Raw genomic sequence first — 6,801 nt, 5'->3', positions numbered from 1 at the left:
CCATTTCATGTTAGATGTGGTCTGCACTGTCATGCAAAATACATAATGAGAACTGTTTTAAATACATTTTTTACACTGTTAATGTGAAAGAAATTATATCTAAAAATAAATGAATGCATGTATAGATCAGGAACTTGACCACATGGAGAACTGCCACAATTTTAAGACGAAGTTTAGAACCCTGTTAAATGTTTTATTCTGATGAGGTGTTAAGAAATGTGAGTTATTCTGCTTTCTGTTTAAAAAAGTGAAAATAGGTTGAATTGGAGCTTTGTACCCATGTATAGGTCAAAATGTGTGCTTTCTGGAGGAAAGCTCAATGATGTGTGTTTCTAATGTAGGCTAATCACAACATTTTCATTTAACCCTGACTGATTCACTCACTCACACACCCAGTCACAGTGAACCACCCTTCACATCAGTTACCACCCTGTCACAGTGAACCACCCTTCACATCAGTTACCACCCCATCACAGTGAACCACACTTCACATCAGTTACCACCCCATCACAGTGAACCACCCTTCACATCAGTTACCACCCCGTCATCGTGAACCACCCTTCACATCAGTTACCACCCCATCACAGTGAACCATCCTTCACATCAGTTACCACCCCATCATCGTGAACCACCCCATCACATCAGTTACCACCCCATCACAGTGAACCACCCTTCACATCAGTTACCACCCCATCACAGTGAACCATCCTTCACATCAGTTACCACCCCATCATCGTGAACCACCCCATCACATCAGTTACCACCCCATCACAGTGAACCACCCTTCACATCAGTTACCACCCCGTCATCGTGAACCACCCTTCACATCAGTTACCACCCCATCACAGTGAACCATCCTTCACATCAGTTACCACCCCATCATCGTGAACCACCCCATCACATCAGTTACCACCCCATCACAGTGAACCACCCTTCACATCAGTTACCACCCCATCACAGTAAACCACCCTTCACATCAGTTACCACCCCGTCATCGTGAACCACCCTTCACATCAGTTACCACCCCGTCATCGTGAACCACCCTTCACATCAGTTACCACCCCATCACAGTAAACCACCCTTCACATCAGTTACCACCCCGTCATCGTGAACCATCCTTCACATCAGTTACCACCCCATCACAGTGAACCACCCTTCACATCAGTTACCACCCCATCACATCAGTTACCACCCCATCACAGTGAACCACCCTTCACATCAGTTACCACCCCATCACAGTAAACCACCCTTCACATCAGTTACCACCCCGTCATCGTGAACCACCCTTCACATCAGTTACCACCCCGTCATCGTGAACCACCCTTCACATCAGTTACCACCCCATCACAGTAAACCACCCTTCACATCAGTTACCACCCCGTCATCGTGAACTATCCTTCACATCAGTTACCACCCCATCACAGTGAACCACCCTTCACATCAGTTACCACCCCATCACATCAGTTACCACCCCATCACAGTGAACCACCCTTCACATCAGTTACCACCCCGTCATCGTGAACCACCCTTCACATCAGTTACCACCCCGTCACAGTGAACCACCCTTCACATCAGTTACCACCCCGTCACAGTGAACCACCCTTCACATCAGTTACCACCCCGTCATCGTGAACCACCCTTCACATCAGTTACCACCCCGTCATCGTGAACCACCCTTCACATCAGTTACCACCCCGTCACAGTGAACCACCCTTCACATCAGTTACCACCCCATCACAGTGAACCACCCTTCACATCAGTTACCACCCCGTCACAGTGAACCACCCTTCACATCAGTTACCACCCCGTCATCGTGAACCACCCTTCACATCAGTTACCACCCCGTCACGGTGAACCACCCTTCACATCAGTTACCACCCCGTCACAGTGAACCAACCTTCACATCAGTTACCACCCCATCACATCAGTTACCACCCCATCACATCAGTTACCACCCCATCACAGTGAACCACCCTTCACATTAGTTACCACCCCGTCATCGTGAACCACCCTTCACATCAGTTACCACCCCATCACAGTGAACCACCCTTCACATCAGTTACCACCCCGTCACGGTGAACCACCCTTCACATCAGTTACCACCCTGTCACAGTGAACCAACCTTCACATCAGTTACCACCCCATCACATCAGTTACCACCCCATCACAGTGAACCACCCTTCACATCAGTTACCACCCCATCATCGTGAACTACCCCATCACATCAGTTACCACCCCGTCACAGTGAACCACCCTTCACATCAGTTACCACCCCATCACAGTGAACCACCCTTCACATCAGTTACCACCCCATCATCGTGAACCACCCTTCACATCAGTTACCACCCCATCACATCAGTTACCACCCCATCACAGTGAACCACCCTTCACATCAGCTACCATCCCATCACAGTGAACCACCCTTCACATCAGTTACCACCCCGTCACAGTGAACCACCCTTCACATCAGTTACCATCCCATCACAGTGAACCACCCTTCACATCAGTTACCACCCCGTCACAGTGAACCACCCTTCACATTAGTTACCACCCCATCACATCAGTTACCACCCCATCACAGTGAACCACCCTTCACATCAGTTACCATCCCATCACAGTGAACCACCCTTCACATCAGTTACCACCCCGTCACAGCGAACCACCCTTCACATCAGTTACCACCCCTTCACATCTGTGGACGTCGGGCCCTCATACCATCCTCATGGAGTCAGTTTCTAACCGTTTGTGCAGACACATGCACATTTGTGGCCTGCTGGAGGTCATTTTGAAGGGCTCTGGCAGTGCTCCTCCTGTTCCTCCTTACACAAAGGCGGACGTAGCGGTCCTGCTGCTGGGTTGTTACCCTCCTACAGCCTTCTCCACATCTCCTGGTGTACTGGCCTGTCTCCTGGTAGCGCCTCCAGCCTCTGGACACTACGCTGACAGACACAGCAAACCTTCTTGCCACAGCTCGCATTGATGTGCTATCCTGGATGAGCTGCACTACTTGGGCCACTTGTGTGGGTTGTAGAGTCCGTCTCATGCTACCACGAGTGTGAAAGCACCACCAACATTCAAAAGTGACCAAAACATCAGCCAGAAAGCAGAAAGGTACTGAGAAGTGGTCTGTGGACCGTTTGATTTCACAGAAGTTTGATTTACTTGGAGTTATATTGTGTTGTTTAAGTGTTCCCTTTATTTTTTTGACCAATGCATATTCCCCTGTTGTCTGGTGTTTCCATCTCTAATTTTAAGTGTGTTTTGCTAATTCATATCTCTGGCCCCCCTCCTGATAAGGAAATTTTATTAATTTCATTTTTTTCTACTTTTTTTTTCCCTCATGTGCACATTTAGTTTAGAAAAGCCGTGGCTGTAAATCCTCAAAAGTGTTAGGATTCTTTTTTAAAATGCTCCTATCGGTCCACTGATACCTATTTACCATGTTAGTTTTGTTGCTGTATTTGTCAAACAAGCCCTGTAATAGAAATCTGTCACATGACACTAAATGTATATCCATCCATCCATCCATCCATTTTCCAAGCCGCTTCTCCGTCAGGGTCGCGGGGTGGTGCTGGAGCCTATCCCAGCAGTCTTCGGGCGAAAGGCACGATACACCCTGGACAGGTCGCCAGTCCATCACAGGGCAGACACACAGACACAGACAGTCACTCACTCACTCACACACTCACACCTAGGGGCAATTTAGCATGTCCAATTGGCCTGACTGCATGTCCTTGGACTGTGGGAGGAAACCGGAGAACCGGGAGGAAACCCACACAGACACGGGGAGAACATGCAAACTCCACACAGAGAGGACCCCGGTCACCCAGCTGGGGAATCGAACCCAGGCCCTCCTCGCTGTGAGGCGACAGCGCTACCCACCACGCCACCGTGCCGCCCACTGAATGTATATGTATATGTAAAAATTGTTATTTCAGAAAAAAAAATCTGATACAGGCATTTGGGACATTTAAGATATTGACAAAGCTGAACAAAAAAGTGTCATCAACATTCATAAAATATTGTCTAAATGTCTAAATTAACAGCATGGCAAAGAGCAATATGTAATACTGTAGTTTGAGAATTCCCTTCAAATGAAGGATGTGGATTACTTGTTCAAGTTACCATGCCAGGCACAAGTTTGTGAATTTGAATCCCATCGGTACCTGATGTTTATTTCTCCAACAGGAAAGTTTAATCAAAACAAGTATGAAGAGAAACAGATGGACTACAGTCTATAACTACAGAACTACAAAGTGCACCTATATGGTAAGTGGGCCTAATTTAATGGAAAATGAGAGTAAATACAAGGTAGCTGTAAATAAAGAAGAACACACCAGTTAAGTTTATGATATGTTTTACAATACCTGGTAATTGGTATATGAAAACTTTTCAATTACCCATGTACTTGCAATTTCAATCATTTTGTCTGTATTGTGTAGTAGGTCCGTATATTATAGTAAGACCATTAAAGCAATAGATTCCAAATATTTTCTAGGATTATCATTGAAAATCATATGTACATAAAGGCCAAAACAAGTGAGCTTTAAGAATTTATGATTTTACAAGCCATAGTAGCATACATAAAGCCTTAATACATGACAAATCTGTGGTATGCAATAGGCAAGTTGATCACCTGTGTTGTACTGTTTATAGAGGGACTATAAGAGTTGATTTTGAGGCTGTTTGCATGCTCTATTATGCATTTGCTGAAGGGCTGCATCTGAACAAAGAACTTTTAGAGAAGTATAGCTTTAGATATAGGTAAAAGGTATTTGGAACTGAATGAAACTCATTGGCTCACAGACAATCACACTTGGCTGATTTTCCAAAAATAGATTCCATATTTATACATCAAAAGATGAGTGTATACATTTGAAAAACTCCTTACTGTATGAAGTTCTGGTGCATCAATTGTACATCAGTGAAGTGAAGCTGTTTTGGGACCATTCAGCCCAAGTCTTTAAATTTTAGTCTCATGAATAGATTTCAGGCATGGGGACTCAAAATGACGGCTCCCTCACAATTTGAAGCACCACCAATGAGCTCTGTGGTACAACGGATAGTGCGTTAGATTTCTAGACATAGGTTTGAGGCAATTCAAAGGTTGTGGGTTTGAGTCCCACCAGAGTCAGGAGTTTTCTCACCTTGCGAGCGTTGAGTCCCCTGTGTGTCTGCTGCTCAAGTCGATAGAAAAGCCTGGGTCTGACAGCCAGCAGCGACTGTTGTCTGTAGTGTTAGCTCAAAGGTGTTTGCATGTCCAAAATTTCATTCACCTGATCTAGCTCGCAAGTGAATTAGTAGGGCATTCCCAGTGAAATCAGCTTTTGTGTAAGGGCAGTTCTTAATTTGCTGTCGTCTACCAGAGTCCAGTTTTTGTCACCTTTTCAACTGGTAAAGCGAATGTCCATCTTGTCCACCATTTGTGGGAGAGGTGCTCGAGTTAGACTTTTGCTGGATTTAATACTGCTCAAGTCGATAGAAAAGCCTTGGTCTGATACCCAGCAGCGACTGTTGTTTGTAGTGTTTGCTCAAAAGCCAGTCAAAGAGCAATACGGAGAACTGCGGCACAAGGAGACCCCTTGCAAGGCATTCTGTGGTGCTGTGGCTTAGTTGGTCAAAGCGCCTGTCTAGTAAACAGGAGATCCTGGGTTCGAATCCCAGCGGTGCCTCGTCTTCATAGTAAATGTTTTTCTGCATGTTGCTTCAAAACGACAGCTCCCTCAACATTTTGAGTGAGTCTTATGGGCTCTGTGGCGCAATGGATAGCGCATTGGACTTCTAGTCATAGGTTTGAGGCCATTCAAAGGTTGTGGGTTCGAGTCCCACCAGAGTCGGGAGTTTTCTCACCTTGCGAGACTTGAGTCCCCTGTGTGTCTGCTGCTCCCTTTCTAATCACAGGCCAAGCACTGTGAAAGAGACGGAAGCAATGGCTTGCACACGAGGTCGTTCTCACTATCTATGCTGGAATGCTTTGTTTCCTCTGCATTCAGGCACTCGCACTTGGCCGCATTTCCAAAATTTCATTCCCCACTGCAGTGCATTATGTGACTACATTCACCTGATCTAGCTCGCAAGTGAATTAGTAGGGCATTCCCAGTGAAATCAGCTTTTGTGTAAGGGCAGTCCTTAATTTGCTGTCGTCTACCAGAGTCCAGTTTTTGTCACCTTTTCAACTGGTAAAGCGAATGTCCATCTTGTCCACCGTTTGTGGGAGAGGTGCCTGAGGTAGACTTTTGCTGGATTTAATGCTGCTCAAGTCGATAGAAAAGCCTTGGTCTGATACCCAGCAGCGACTGTTGTTTGTAGTGTTTGCTCAAAAGCCAGTCAAAGAGCAATACGGAGAACTGCGGCACAAGGAGACCCGTTGCAAGGCTTTCCGTGGCGCCGTGGCTTAGTTGGTCAAAGCGCCTGTCTAGTAAACAGGAGATCCTGGGTTCGAATCCCAGCGGTGCCTCGTCTTCATAGTAAATGTTTTTCTGCATGTTGCTTCAAAACGACAGCTCCCTCAACATTTTGAGTGAGTCTTATGGGCTCTGTGGCGCAATGGATAGCGCATTGGACTTCTAGTCATAGGTTTGAGGCCATTCAAAGGTTGTGGGTTCGAGTCCCACCAGAGTCAGGAGTTTTCTCACCTTGCGAGACTTGAGTCCCCTGTGTGTCTGCTGCTCCCTTTCTAATCACAGGCCAAGCACTGTGAAAGAGACGGAAGCAATGGCTTGCACACGAGGTCGTTCTCACTATCTATGCTGGAATGCTTTGTTTCCTCTGCATTCAGGCACTCGCACTTGGCCGCATTTC

General features: G+C 46.3%; 4 non-coding genes across 4 annotated transcripts; all 4 read left to right on the top strand.

Annotated features, from left to right (window-relative positions):
• The first annotated feature begins 5,598 nt into the window (after positions 1-5,598).
• On the top strand, positions 5,599-5,672 carry trnat-agu. The gene has a single exon. It is a non-coding gene; the product is annotated as a tRNA-Thr (tRNA).
• A 75-nt stretch (positions 5,673-5,747) lies between these two features.
• On the top strand, positions 5,748-5,837 carry trnar-ucu. The gene is given in 2 exon segments: positions 5,748-5,784; positions 5,802-5,837. It is a non-coding gene; the product is annotated as a tRNA-Arg (tRNA).
• Positions 5,838-6,383: 546 nt separating this feature from the next.
• On the top strand, positions 6,384-6,457 carry trnat-agu. Its single transcript has one exon. It is a non-coding gene; the product is annotated as a tRNA-Thr (tRNA).
• Positions 6,458-6,532: 75 nt separating this feature from the next.
• Positions 6,533-6,622, top strand: trnar-ucu. Its single transcript is given in 2 exon segments — positions 6,533-6,569; positions 6,587-6,622. It is a non-coding gene; the product is annotated as a tRNA-Arg (tRNA).
• Positions 6,623-6,801: the final 179 nt, after the last annotated feature.

The sequence above is a fragment of the Pygocentrus nattereri genome, chromosome 23 (assembly GCF_015220715.1).
Source record: "Pygocentrus nattereri isolate fPygNat1 chromosome 23, fPygNat1.pri, whole genome shotgun sequence".
NCBI classification, from domain to species: Eukaryota; Metazoa; Chordata; class Actinopteri; order Characiformes; family Serrasalmidae; genus Pygocentrus; species Pygocentrus nattereri.
The sequence above is the reverse complement of the archived record's forward strand: the minus strand, read 5'-3'. Positions and strand labels throughout refer to the sequence as shown.